The sequence below is a fragment of the Procambarus clarkii genome, chromosome 24, assembly GCF_040958095.1.
Source record: "Procambarus clarkii isolate CNS0578487 chromosome 24, FALCON_Pclarkii_2.0, whole genome shotgun sequence".
Lineage (NCBI taxonomy): Eukaryota > Metazoa > Arthropoda > Malacostraca > Decapoda > Cambaridae > Procambarus > Procambarus clarkii.
Window position 1 is genome coordinate 35568695 of NC_091173.1, and position 16543 is coordinate 35585237.

The following is a 16543-nucleotide window of genomic DNA, read 5'->3' on the forward strand; positions in this document are numbered from 1 at the left end:
ATAGAATAACTTCACAACTCTTGGCACACAATAGTATAACTTTTCAACCCTGGACTCACAACAATATTTCTTCAAAACCTGGACACCCTATAGTATACTTCACAACCCTGCAAACACCTTAGGGTAACTACATAACCCTGGACACAACGCAAATAACTTCACACACCTCGACACCATAGTTTAACTTCACAACCCTGGACACAACGCAGAATAACTTCATAACCCTGGACACACGATAGTATAACTTCAAAAGCCTGGAAACACCAAAGTATAACTTCATAACACTTGCCACAACGTAGTATAACTTCACAACCCTGAACACACAATAGTATAACTCCTCAACACTGGACACACTGTAGGGATAACATAACTTTGGACACACCATAGTATTCGATCTATTCAATTTGAATGGCAATACAAAGGGCGCCTGAGAGCTGGGTGGACTGCGCTTCGGATTCGTAGTCCTGAGGTTTCCGGTTCGATCCCCGATGGAGGCGGAGACAAATGGGCAAAATGTTTCTTTCACCCTGATGCTCCTGTTACCTAGCAGTAAATAGGTACCTGGGAATTAACCAGCTGCTATGGGCTGCTTCCTGGGAGGGTGTGTACCAAAAAGGAGGCCTGGTCGAGGACCGGGCCGCGGGGACGCTAAGCCCCGAAATCAATCATCTCAAGATAACCATAGTTTAATTTCACAACCCTGGACACACAACAGTATAACTTAAAACATTAATAATTCAATAGTATAACTTCACAACACTTAACACACCAAAGTATAACTTCACAATCCCAGACACAGAATAGTATAATTTTACACCCCTGGACACTCAATATAATTACTTCACAATCCTGGACACACTACATTATAACTTTACAAGCTATGGCACACCATAGTAAAACTTTATAACCCTGGACAACACTATATATAACCTCACAACAATGGACACACTTAAGAGTAAATTCACAACACTAGGCACACAATAGTATAACTTCAAAAACCCTTGAAACACACTATAGTATAACTTCACAACCCTTGAAGCATACTATAGTATAACTTCACAACCCTTGAAACATACTATAGTATAACTTCCACAACCCTTGAAGCATACTATAGTATAACTTCACAACCCTTGAAGCATACTATAGTATAACTTCACAACCCTTGAAGCATACTATAGTATAACTTCACAACCCTTGAAGCATACTATAGTATAACTCCACAACCCTTGAAGCATACTATAGTATAGACTTCACAACCCTTGAAGCATACTATAGTATAACTCCACAACCCTTGAAGCATACTATAGTATAACTCCACAACCCTTGAAGCATACTATAGTATAACTCTACAACCCTTGAAGCATACTATAGTATAACTCCACAACCCTTGAAGCATACTATAGTATAACTTCACAACCCTTGAAGCATACTATAGTATAACTCCACAACCCTTGAAGCATACTATAGTATAACTCCACAACCCTTGAAGCATACTGTAGTATAACTCCACAACCCTTGAAGCATACTATAGTATAACTCCACAACCCTTGAAGCATACTGTAGTATAACTCCACAACCCTTGAAGCATACTATAGTATAACTTCACAAGCATAAACACACTATAGTTAACGTTTCCAACACTTGACACACCACAGTATATTTTTACAGCTCTGAACACATAAATAGTACATCTTCACAACCCAGGACACACAATATTATAACTTAAAACCCTGGACACGTCTTAGTCTTACTTCACAACCCTGGACACACCAAAGTATAACTTCACAAACCCAGACACACCAAAGTATAACTTCACAAACCCAGACACACCAAAGTATAACTTCACAAACCTGGACCCTTTCCAGCCCGTTTTCGTCGTGAGGGGTCTTGGTACTCACCTAGATGTGTTCTCGGTGGTTGAGCTCTGGCTCTTTGGTCCCGCCTCTTCAACCGTCAATCAACAGGTGTACAGGTTCCTGAGCTATTGGGCTCTATCATATCTACACTTGAAACTGTGTATGGAGTCAGCCTCCACCACATTGCTTCCTAATGCATACCCATTTGTCAACCACTTTGACACTAAAAATGTTCTTTCAAATATCTCTGTGGCTCATTTGGGCACTCGGTTTCCACCTGTGTTCCCTAGTGCATGTGCCCCTTGTTTTAATAGCCTGTCTTTATCTACCATATCAAATCTTTGAGAATCTTGAATTGGTGATCATGTCCCCCTAACTCTTTTGTCTTCCAGCGAAGTGAGGTTTAACTCCCGAAGCCTCTCCTCGTAGCTCATACCTCTCACCTCGGGTACTAGTCTGGTAGCAAACCTTGAACCTTTTCCAGTTTGGTCTTATCCTTAACTAAATATGGACTCCATGCTGGGGCTGCATACTCCAAGATTGACCTGACATATGTGGTATACAAAGTTCTGAATGATTCCTTACACAAGTTTCTGATTCCGTTCTTATGTTGGCCAGCCTGGCATATGCCGCTGATGTTACCCTCTTGATATGGGCTGCAGGGGACAGGTCTGGCGTGATGTCAACCCCCAAGTCTTTTTCTCTCTTTGACTCTTGAAGAATTTCATCTCCCAGATGGTACCTAGTAACTGGCCTCCAGCTCCCTACACCTATCTTCATTACATTACATTACATTTGCTTAGGTTAAACTCTAACAACCATTTGTTCGACTATTCCTTCAGCTTATCTAGGTCTTGTGAAGCCTCAAGCAGTCCTCCTCTGTCTTAATCCTTCTCATAATTTTGGCATCATCAGCAAACATTGAGAGAAATGAATCTATACTCTCTGGGAGATCATTTACATATATCCGAAACAAGATAGGATCTAGTACAGAGCCCTGTGGGACTCCACTGGTGACTTCACGCCAGTCTGAGGTCTCACCCCTCACCGTAACTCTCTGCTCCTATTGCTTAGATACTCCCTTATCCACTGGAGCAACTTACCAGCTTCACCTGCCTGTCTCTCCAGCTTATGTACCAGCCTCTTATGCGGTACTGTGTCAAGAGCTTTCCGACAATCCAAGAAAATGCAGTCTGCCCAGCCTTCTCTTTCTTGCTTAATCTGTGTCACCTGGTCGTAGAATTCTATTAAGCCAGTCAGGCAAGATTTACCTTCCCTGAACCCATGTTGGCGATTTGTCACGAAGTCCCTTCTCTCCAGATATGTTACTAGGTTTTTTCTCACGATCTTCTCCATCACCTTACATGGTATGCAAGTCAAGGACACTGGCCTGTAGTGCAGTGCCTCTTGCCTGTCGCCCTTTTTGTATATTTTGACCACATTCGCCGTCTTCCATATTTCTGGTAGGTCTCCCGTCTCTAGTGACTTACTATACACTATGGAGATTGGCAAGCATAGTGCCTCATCACACTCTTTCAGTACCCATGGTGAGATCCCGTCTGGACCAACAGCCTTTCTAACATCCAGATCCAGCCCAAGGAGGAGGAAGCCAAGTTCTCTTGGCCTCCTCACTCATAATTTCTAACCCTTCCAAGGCCGCCTGGTTTACTTCCCTTTCTCCTAGCACAGTGACATCATCTTGTTCTATTGTGAAGACCTCTTGGAACCTCTTGTTGAGTTCTTCACACACCTCTTTGTCATTCTCTGTATACCTGTCCTCACCTGTTCTAAGTTTCATTACCTGTTCTTTCACTGTTGTTTTCCTCCTGATGTGACTATGGAGTATATTTGGTTCGGTCTTGCTTTGTTTGCTATATCATTTTCATAATTTTTCTCTTCTCTTCTCACTCTAACTTACTCATTCCTGGTTCTCTGGTATCTCTCTCTCTGCTTTCTGTGTTCTGTTATTCCGGAAGTTCCTCCACGCCCTTTTTCAAGCCCTTTGCTTCCATACATGCCCTATTATACCATGGATTCTTCTTTTGCTTCTCGAATTTTTCCCTTTGGGACGGGACGAACCTGTTTACTGCCTTCTGACACTTTGGGTGACATATTTCATCATATCTTGTATAGACTTAGCTCTGAGGTCTGTGTCCCAAGGTAAATATTTCCCTTGGAAACTTTTCATCTCCTCATAGTTCCCCTCTCGGTATGCCAACCTTTTGTTTCCTAGTTCTTTTTTGGGGAAGAAAATTCCTAGCTTTACCAGGTACTCAAAGTTCAATACACTGTGGTCATCATTCCCAAGGGTGCTTCCATCTTAACTTCCCTTATATCCCACTCATTTAGGGTAAATATCAGATCGAACATGGCTGGTTCATCTTCTCCTCTCATTCTTGTTGGTGTTGGTTAATATAGTGTCTTATTGCCACGTCTAGCAGCTTAGCTCTCCATGTTTCTGGTCCTCCATGCGGATCCTGTTCTCTCAATCTATCTTCCCATGGTTGAAGTCTCTCATAATTAGTAGTCCAGATCCATTCCTGCTAGCAACAGAAGCTCCTCTCTCTATTATATTAATAGTGGCCATGTTGTTTCTATCATATTCCTGTCTGGGTACTGTCATTTGGTGGTGGATTATATATGACTACGACTATATTTTTTTGTCCTCTAATTGTTATGGTACTTGTTATGTAGTCACTGAAACCTTCACAGCCGTGAATAACCATCTCCTTAAAATCCCAGCCCTTTCTTACCAGCAGAGCTACACCACACCGCCTCTTCCTTCTCTCTTTTTCCTCATACATAATATTCCTGTGGGAACACTGCATATGTTAGGGTTTTTGTTAGCTTTAGTGGGCGGCTGCCGGAGTGTGATGCTCCATGGGACAGTCCTGTGTCCTTTTGAAGTCTTATGCTCCTGCTGCTGTCTTCACTAATTATGTTGGATGCATTTTCTTTTCCTTATGTACCATTTTTCTTCCTTCTTTTCCTTTCTAATTGTCATTTCCCGCCTTCCTTTTGCCAGTCTTGATTATTCTTTGGACACCTTCTGTTTTGACTTCCGGGTGTTGTGGAGGCAGGCTCTCTCACCTGTAGAACTGTGGTACCCAACGTCGTGAGCGAGGGTTGGGGCTCATTCGAGAATGAAAGTATTACCTCCTCGTTTCCATGCAGCTGAATAATGATCCTCTTAAAACTTCTCAGGCTCTTGCGGTGGCGACCAAGCCCCCGAGTTGGACTGTGTTGGAAGACTGGGCTCTGTAGTCCCCGCTACACGGGGCCCAGACCAAGTTCCTCCTGTGACCCTCCTGATTACTCCCCTCTCTTCTCTGTGGTAGGGTCGAGCCCCAAGCCCCCAGTGGTGACCACCTCGTCCCCTGGCACGGCTCAGTCTCTCATTGTGACTACTGTGCCTTTTAACCCATCTCTCTCTGGGAGTTCTCAACACCGTCCCCGCCTTGTCCGCACTTGCACAATCCCTTCCCATACTAATACGTACCATGTCTTGTTTGGTCCTGCTTCGTGGGCTAAATACCTTGATCTCCACCATTTGGATTCTACATATCCTGACGATTTCTACACCACCATAAACAACTAGTTGATTCAATAGATGTCTCTGCTACTTTTAACCCCACCTGTCTTGGTACATGTGTCGTCGCTGCTACTTCTCAAGATGCAGCTACCCACTTATAGCCACTTATCCTGCATTGGGGAGACCCCTGTACAGGTCTCAAAAACGCTCGATTAATACCAGTGTTGGCACTGTTCTCCTCCCGCACCATGTTACCACTGGTGTTAGGGACATAAAAGACTGCCACGAGGATATTCAACATATATTTGTTATCTTCTTGGATGTATGATTGCTTGTTGGATTTAAGATAATACACAGATGGTCACTTCAGCAGTTTATTGTGTAAGGTAACAAGTGATATAACTGGCCTGCCGAGGCCCTACCTACTCTGTATTTGTGAGAATACTGACTGGTCTCCAGAACGGCTGGTACCAGCTCTCTGTGGAGATGACGTCAGAGGCTTACTTGATTTGTGATTGGTTATCCCCAACCGTCGTATAATTTGAATACTAACACTGCTCGGACACGCTACCAAGTCGACAAGTTCTGGCTAGCTAGATAGTTACAATGATATTGAAAAGGATCTCGGTGGCATTGAATAATGGCTTACATGAAAAATTGCATAATAAACATTAAAGGAACTCAGGTGTGGGAATACTAACACCGTCGGCATGTGCACAAAAAATTAGAACATAGTTGGTGAAAAATCATGATGACAATGCTTGAACTGAACAAGAGCATGGAGAACATATACATGTCTAGGTATCATGTATGAACAGTACAATTGAAGGGGGTGCTTAACAAAATTATTAACATGTGGCAATGGCATGTGCTTGGAAAATAATTAAAGACAATTATCTGCTTTAATAGAACAAAAGTCTGACCTAACAACTAAACTACAAAGGAATTTTAAGATTAGATAGCAGAAAAAAAAATTATGTTCAATATATTTACAAGCTATATACAAGGACTGGATCGAGAAGGCTAACATCTGAGTGACAGCATTCAGGAATCACTCACTGGTCTCAATGTGGTTGCTAGAACTTTAATGGAACTTTTGATGACATGCCACTGTAAAAACACAAATAGCACAGTAAACTTAACAATGACACCTGATTTATGACAAAATAGGTTTGAAAAACTTCTTTATTATGCATATATAATTGTCGGAAAATCCGACACCATTTAATATATCATACAGACAAGATAGCTGTATTGTATAAACAAGTTACCATAGAAACACGTAACTTGTAGTGGAATTACCGTCTATAGAAAACGGATATCATCACCACATACTATTATAATTCACCAGCTATTCTGCTGGGAATTATCTTAAATACATTAGTCTTTGGACTTTACCATCATAAAAACATCTTATATAAATTAACTTAATTATCAATATTAAAGTAGAGTAAATGTGACCCTTCTATCACTTTCTGACATGTGGACAATGTAAGCCAGGCGTCAGAGTGAGGAAGGAGGGCAGCCATGTTTATATTGAGACCAGAGGCTCACACGGGAGCAAATTCGGACTCCTGTTAAATTTACTTGGACGTAGTGTTATGGAAACCAAAGGTGTACCATTTTTCAACACGCTGTCTACATATCAAGTTAAGTGTTCTTTCCGAAACCCATTATCTATCATTAGTGCCATTAATGTCATTGGGTAGGGTAGCCGGTTAGAACGCGAAATCGCCTCATACTAAAGGTAATTAAGCCAGGTCTTTTATGTTTCCATGTACTGTATAGTGTTTTCTCTGATATAGCTGTCATATATAGGATTCAGGCTTCACAGCTAGCGCACTAAAGGTCAGACGAGGAAGCAAGATTTGTGCACCAGTTACTGGGTGATATGGAAGCTACCTCAAAGAGGATATTTGGTGTCTACACCCTAGTTATACCTGTGGACTAACCTGCTGTACTATAAGATAAGGAACCTCTTCAATGTATGTAGTCTATTACTGTAGTTTGATTGGCTGCATATATATTCAATTAATAATAACCCCCCCTAATGTGTAGAGGATCGATTTGTGAGATTAAGAGATTATTGCAGAAATACAGTCCACTTATCATTATACAAATTGCTATCGAAGAATCTAAATTAACGTAAATATAAATTCATATAAATTAAATAAATATAAATCTCACAGGTCGGTTCCCACATTATTTGGTCATCTCGAACCGGATGACGGATTATTTGATCCTTTGAACCCACATTTGGTCATCTTAGTACCGGATGAACCAGTTATCCAGTGGATTCATTAAATATACTAGTGCAGTGTTATTTAAACAAAGCCAGTCAAAGACAGCGGCGAAGCCTCGTGGGAGCTCAGGAGTCTCCCTCAGCCCAGATCAGCTTCGTCAGCGGTTTCATGCACACCCACAGATTTGGTGGAGTGTTATTCTGTGAAATGACAGCGCTAATATAGAAGCCAGCCAAATTAGTGACTGTGTCTTCGCGTGATTGTTCACGGATTTCGTGGTGTTACATTTCGCGAGAGATTATCTACGAATTTTGTGGACTTTATTTCGCGAGATCACTAATAATATTTAATACTTTTGATAATATTAGAAGTTTCATAGAGGCTAATTAAGAGGCTATTATCAATAATTGTGTTAATTATTTCTCCAAGATAGAGAATTATTTAATATATATTGCACTAGTGATCACAGTATAATATTACTAATTGCCAACCCACAACAGGGTAGGATATACTAGTTGAACTATTATCGTTCATCCTAGTCCCATTATTACATAGTCAGTTGTACTATATTGATCAACCTAAACACCATTAATGAATGGTCCAGACCCTATTTTGGGTGTAATTTTTATCAACTCGAGTGAGTGTGTATAATAATAATTTACTTATGATCATTACACCTTTGAGTGATTAATTAGTGTCTCTACCATCCTAGGGTGATATAGAAGAGCTAACCTAAAGGTCTTCCAGTGACACTGGTTTATCACTCAAATCATTAGTGTGTATGATTGTATATATATATAATGTGTATTAATTTTAAGTGCTAACCTCTAGTAGAGGTAGGATTATTGCCTAGTGAGTTCAGAATTTACCCTAGGCTACCATTAGAGCTTGTTCAGTATTATGAGCAGCCCAAGTACAAGTCCCACAAGGCTTCACCAACGAGCCCTAGGATAATGCAGGGAGAATGAAAAGAACCCTTGCAGGTCTTAAAGGCCACTTAACAAGACAGATCAAGAAATGTGAAGATTTGTCACAACAATCAACAGTTGATTATGCTGACCTGGAAAGCTATTATCAAGCAGCTGCAGGTAAATTTGAGCAAATCAAATGTCAAATAGCAACATATGTGGCTGAACTTGCCAACACCAATTTATCAGAAACAGAAATAGACGACATTATGGTTGATCTTGCGAATTATGAAGATCAAACTCAGGCCACGTTACAGCCTTATGTCAAATTAATTGCCCAGAACAAGGCAACAACAACAACAACAGTTGCATCTAATACGAGTCAAGCAGAAGCTCGACTCCCTCCAATTAATTTACCCACTTTCTCAGGAAAAGATGAGGAAGATTGGGATGAATTTTGGAACAAATTCGTTGACCTTGTAGACTCAAAACAACCTTTACCAAAGAGTAGTAAATTCTCTTATTTGCAAGGCCAATTATCAGGTGAGGCTAAAACAGTAGTATCCCATCTGAGATTAACTAATGACGGCTATGATCTGGCAGTAAAACTCCTCAAGGATAATTATGCTGATCCAGAAGTAAGAACATCACATTTAGTTCATGAGCTGTTGCATTTACCCCCACCGGAGGCTTCAGCTGATTCACTCCAAGTCTTCAAGCTGGAGGTAGAATCATTGATCAATGCCCTCAGCCTGACAGCAGATACAAACGGGGCTGAGTGGGTCTTGAAAATAATTGTCCAGGAGAAAATACCTAGGGACATATTGAGACAAATGAGTGCTCATTACAATAAAAGCATCTTATCCATGAATGAGATATCTGAAGGTTTAAAGTCAGTAGTTCATCAATTACGAACACATGACAAATTAAAACCACCAAGTAAACCCTCAGAAACCAATAATAGTAAACCACAGAGTACCAAAGGTACTCCAAATCAATCTAGACAATATAATTCAACACCAAAGTGGAACAGTGGCAGTGTGGGCGTATATGCAGTGGGACCCTCCAAGCCTATAGTTACTGTGTCATCCAAGAACGTGACACCAAAGGGTACTGGAAGCTATGGAACATGTTTGTTCTGCAATGAGAAACATTCAATGTACCACTGCCCTAATTTTCCTGATAGTGACGCCCGTGTTGAGCGACTCAAAGATTTGCAACATTGCACGAGGTGCCTCAGGAAACATAACATCAACGACTGTGATACCCAATTACACACCTGTAATAGGTGTAACAAAGGTCAGCACCATGCAGCATTGTGCAGAAACACCAAAACAACGTCTCCAAACCCCAAGGTGGAAGATAGCATTCCCACCTCAGTACAGTACTGCAAGGTGCAACAAACAAAGAGTGTCCAATCAGCAAAGTCTAAAGGTAATACGACTTTGCCTACTGCCCAAATTACCATCCTGAATAAGAGGGCCAAGGTCCATACCCGTGGGTTGTTTGACCAAGGATCCCAGAGAACATATATTACTAAAAAGTTGGCAGATGAATTACAATTAAGGCCTGTAGCCCAGATGTCATTCAACATCTCAGGGTTTGTAACAGATGCAGGACCTCAAGTCTACCAGTTGGTACAACCATCAGTACGTTTAGGCAGGTACGTCTGTCGAGTACAAGCCATTGTGGTGGACAAAATACCAGTAGACCTACAAGTTCAAGGTCTGAGAGCAACAGCCAAATTCCTGAGAAATAGAGGAATAAAATTGGCAGATAATATTAAGTCTGATCACCTCAACGACTTCGGTCTCCTTGTAGGGACAGACTATTGCCATCGATTCATCGGTAGCCCTACTAAATATCAGGGCATAACCATGTTAAACTCTGCAGGAGGTAAATTACTCTCAGGCCCAGTATCAAGCCTGGGGAGACCTATGCCTGCAGATAAACAATACCAATAGAAATCTAAATTTGTCAGCTGATTATATTTCTCCAGTAGCATTATACTAAGGAGATTACAGCTGACTATACCAACAGAGGTTGATGTTAGTATCATCATTTAAAGCTGAAGATGAGTTCATGAGGCCTCAGTGGCAAATCAGTGAACAGTAGCCTAAAACAGCTACAAGTCACTGCGACCAATGTCACTGAACCCACTGCAGTCTCAGAACCATACTTTACTTTAATGATGAGCTATTCAATCTTCTGAATCAATTAACTAAATTAAACCCCAATAAATCTGATGACTGATTTGATACATTTATTATTTAATCAAGATGTATTCCATGGGCCTCAGTGTTTATATATCAGTGACCAGTTACCTGAACAAACTTCAAGTTATATCTAATGTCACTGATCTCACTGCAGTCCCTGAATCATACTTGACTGTAGTACTTGATCACATCCAGTCTTCTGGGTTAAATAATATGTAATTAGGCTTGAATATTAGCCTTTCAAGAGTTGACAGGGAAATGAAATCGCATTAGACTTCTAACCCCTACAACTCTAGTACGGGACATCCGTCCTGTACGAACAGACACACAAATGTGTGATTACTAACTACTAACATCAAATTAATCAAATAATTCGAAGGAGGAGTATCGGTGTTCGTCTGTTCTAAAGAGGACTTCGACCCGTGAGCAGCCCCCTGGGGAATTATGTCGGAAAATCCGACACCATTTAATATATCATACAGACAAGATAGCTGTATTGTATAAACAAGTTACCCATAGAAAACGTAACTTGTAGTGGAATTACCGTCTATAGAAAACGGGATATCATCACCACATACTATTATAATTCACCAGCTATTCTGCTGGGAATTATTCTTATATACATTAGTCTTTGGACTTTACCATCATAAAAACATCTTATATAAATTAACTTAATTATCAATATTAAAGTAGAGTAAATGTGACCCTTCTATCACTTTCTGACATGTGGACAATGTAAGCCAGGCGTCAGAGTGAGGAAGGAGGGCAGCCATTGTTTATATTGAGACCAGAGGCTCACACGGGAGCAAATTCGGCTCCTGTTAAATTTACTTGGACGTAGTGTTATGGAAACCAAAGGTGTACCATTTTTCAACACGCTGTCTACATATCAAGTTAAGTGTTCTTTCCGAAACCCATTATCTATCATTAGTGGCCATTAATGTCATTGGGTAGGGTTAGCCGGTTAGAACGCGAAATCGCCTCATACTAAAGGTAATTAAGCCAGGTCTTTATTGTTCCATGTACTGTATAGTGTTTTCTCTGATATAGCTTGTCATATATAGGATTCAGGCTTCACAGCTAGCGCACTAAAGGTCAAGACGAGGAAGCAAGATTTGTGCACCAGTTACTGGGTGATATGGAAGCTACCTCAAAGAGGATAATTTGGTGTCTACACCCTAGTTATACCTGGTGGACTAACCTGCTGTACTATAAGATAAGGAACCTCTTCAATGTATGTAGTCTATTACTGTAGTTTGATTGGCTGCATATATATTCAATTAATAATAACCCCCCCTAATGTGTAGAGGATCGATTTGTGAGATTAAGAGATTATTGCAGAAATACAGTCCACTTATCATTATACAAATTGCTATCGAAGTATATAAATTAACGTAAATATAAATTCATATAAATTAAATAAATATAAATCTCACAGGTCGGTACCCACATATATATATATATATATATATATATATATATATATATATATATATATATATATATATATATATATATATATATATATATATATATTATATATATATATACATATATATACATATATATATTGGCACCTCTGGTGCCAATGTGGGGACCCATAGCCTCGGAGAAGAAAATAAAAAGTATTCAGAGGAGACCTTGTGGTTTCTCACTGAACACTAATATTATCTTCTCCTACCACCCCCATTCTTTTGTATGTACACATATATATTTACTTTATTTGAACTTTACATATGGGTTACAAAGATGGTTATCATAGGTTGTCGATTCCTCCAGCTCCTCAGATGGCGGGCAGGAACCCTGGATGCAGTGCGTATTTCCCCTCTGTATCGCCACACTGAGGCGCTGGAAAAGAAAGCTTGCAGCTCTTGTGTCCCTTGTCGTTTCAATGAGCCTAGAACCCAGTTCCTTCAAAAAACTGGTAGCACTTTTACCCCAGGCGCCGAGTGTCTCAGAAGCAATGGAGACAAAATTGTAGTGGTGATCCAGTTCTCTATACTTACGGGATTTGGCTGCTTCCCTGTGGGTGGCAGCGCCACCTGGTTGTGCAACACTGAGGTTAATGTAGGTGTTAGCCAGGGTTGATACGCACGTGTAGTCCCATACCAACTGCTTGCCATTCTTCCAGGGGTTCACTGTGATACCATCCGGGCAACCAATAAGAGCATCAGAGTTACGGGGCGTTAGGTAACGGGGCTCTCTTTCAGCTGGGCATCCAGCTGTGGTGAGGCTCCTCTTGATGATGTCGATAACTTCACTGTGCCTCGAGTGCCATCCCCCTGTGCTTTGGCAGAGTAGGCCATGGTGGCCGTACCTGTCAGCCACCACCTCGCCGCAAATACACCTATATCTGGTGTGGATTGGGGCAGCAAGGCGAAGGGCCACAGCAATTCGGAGGGCGTGTGGTGTGAGACGCGTGCCAGTTGCCGACATTGGGGTTGCTAACAGGAAATCCCCTGTATATATATATATATACATATATATATATATATATATATATATATATATATATATATATATATATATATGTATATATATATATATGTATATATATATATATATATATATATATATATATATATATATATATATATATATATATATGTATATATATATATATATATATATATATATATATATATATATATATATATATATATATATATATATATATATATATATATGTTGTACCTAGTAGCCAGAACGTCGTACTCGGCCTACCATGCAAGGCTCAATTTGCCTAATAAGCCAAGTTTTCCTGAATTAATATATTTTCTCAAATTTTTTCAATATATATTTTTTCAATTATATTTTCAATATAATATTTTTCTCAAATTTTTAAATATATTATATATATATATATATATATATATATATATTATATATATATATATATATATATAAATATATTATATATTATATATGTCGTACCTAGTAGCCAGAACACACTTCTCAGCCTACTATGCAAAGCCCGATTTGCCTAATAAGCCAAGTTTTCCTGAATTATTATATTTTCTCTAATTTTTTTCTTATGAAATGATAAAGCTACCCATTTCATTATGTATGAGGTCAATTTTTTTTTATTGGAGTTAAAATTAACGTAGATATATGACCGAACCTAACCAACCCTACCTAACCTAACCTAACCTATCTTTATAGGTTAGGTTGGGTTAGGTTGCCGAAAAAGCTAGGTTAGGTTAGGTTAGGTAGGTTAGGTAGTCGAAAAAACATTAATTCATGAAAACTTGGCTTATTAGGCAAATCGGGCCTTGCATAATAGGCTGAGAAGTGCGTTCTGGCTACTAGGTACGACATATTATATATATATATATATATATATATATATATATATATATATATATGTCGTACCTAGTAGCCAGAACGTCGTATTCGGCCTACCATGCAAGGCTCAATTTGCCTAATAAGCCAAGTTTTCCTGAATTAATATATTTTCTCAAATTTTTTCTTATGAAATGATAAAGCTACCCATTTCATTATGTATGAGGTCAATTTTTTTTATTGGAGTTAAAATTAACGTAGATATATGACCGAACCTAACCAACCCTACCTAACCTAACCTAACCTATCTTTATAGGTTAGGTTAGGTTAGGTAGCCGAAAAAGTTAGGTTAGGTTAGGTTAGGTAGGCTAGGTAGTCGAAAAACAATTAATTCATGAAAACTTGGCTTATTAGGCAAATTGGGCCTTGGATAGTAGGCTGAGAAGTGCGTTCTGGCTACTAGGTACGACATATATATATATATATATATATATATATATATATATATATATATATATATATATATATATATATATATATATATATATATATATATATAAAATGCTAATACTAGGACACATGAGGTAGAAATACTGTGAAGTGAATTTTGCCAAACAAACAGAATAACTGCAGAATGCACTTAATTATAAATTCTGCGGTTATCTACACCTAGTTCTTCCAAAGCAGTATATACGTCTGGCTTTGACTGAAGGTCAGGAACAGGTGAAGCTGCATGTGACAAACTATCATCTTGAGAGGTAAACTCATTGATATCTAGCTAATGGACATGTGGTGAGTGCACGGTTGAAATGAAAGGCCTAGATCTAAGACTATAGGTGCTATTATGGAGTGGCTGTACATCAAGTGGTCTGTCAACCACAGTAGGTGGTGTCCCAATAGAAGAATTTGTCTGGGCAAGTCCATTGTCGTCTTCCTCATCAGTCTCGTCAACAGTCATTTTGGCTAGCTTCATGTGGTCTAAATGTTCATTTATATACTCTCCTTTTAACAAATTCTTAAGTCTGTGCTTGTTGCCTTTGATAAGCTCGATTACCTTATATGGACCCAAAAATTTCTTAGTTAACTTGTGCCTAGGGCAAGACCTGTGTTGGTTAAGTACCCTTACTACAGGTCCAACAGTAATCTTATTGGGTTTAGCTCTTGCATTCCTTGCTCGAGTGGACTCGTCTGTTGCCTTTGACAAGTGTTCTCTTATTTTCTTGAAAACTAGTTGCATTTGTCTACGCTTCACTTGAACAAAATCATCTACGTTATATAAAGGAGTAGGAGTTACGTTAATCAATTCATTAGGGAGGATCTTATCTGTACCATAAAGAATAGCATGAGGAGTATCACCTGTAGAAACATTAATCGAAGCATTTATGGCACACTGAATTAAGGGTATAAACTCATCCCAATTGCTGTTATCAAAATTCAACGTGACTCTCAAGGCCTCTAATACTTTTTTGTTAGTATGCTCTGCTAACCCATTACTTGCTGGATGATATGGCATAATACTACATTTTTAATGTTATATAAATCACACAAGCTAGTTAAAATGCTATTACTGAATTCTGGGCCATTATCTGAAAGAATTACTTTAGGTATACTATATATATAAATTATTTGGTCATGGAATACACTGGCTATAGTTTCTGCTGTTTTGTTTGGGATAGAAACTAGTTCGCAATACCGTGAAAAATTATCAACCATTACAAGCAAGTGTTTGTTCCCTTTTTCGGTTTCCATAAAATTTGTCAACAAATCCATCGATACTCGTTCCCAAGGAGCTTTAGTCATTGGGTACACATGAATTGGATTAGGTCCTGCTACATGTCCCTTGTGCTGTAAGCAGGTTAAACATCTATCAACATAATGAGTAATCTCCTTAGCCATTTTTGGCCAAAAATACTTTAATCGACCTTGTTGGAGTGTAGATAATACACAGATGGTCACTTCAGTAGTTTATTGTGTAAGGTAACAAAAGATATAACTGGCCTGCCGAGATCCTACCTACTCTGTGTCTGTGAGAATACTGACTGGTCACCAGAACGGTTGGTACCAGCTCTCTGTGGAGAATGACATCAGAGGCTTACTTGATTTGTGATTGGCTATCCCCAACCATCGTACAATTTGAATACTAACACCTATCCTCAAAGCCCAAGGCCATCCTGTCCTCCAGGTGGATATGTTCACTGATCCCCTCGTGGTCGTCGCCATCCGCCCTTTTGAGTTGTGAAAATTAACTTCGATAGTAGGATCCTTCTGCCTTCTATCATTCTTGCTGATGCCAGGTGCTCCTCTCAGAAGTTCATCCCCTCTCCTAGACTTTGTAATAAGTGCTAGAAGTTACACCTTACTCAGTCTCACAACCGTTTCCTGGTCCTTAGACCTGGACACGCCCACTGCTTCCGCTCCTGTTCTCTTACATTCTGTCCTAACAGGTCCCCCTCCGGATTCTCCATTTGGTGTTTTTCCCCTTCCTATCCAGTCTGCAATGTCTCCT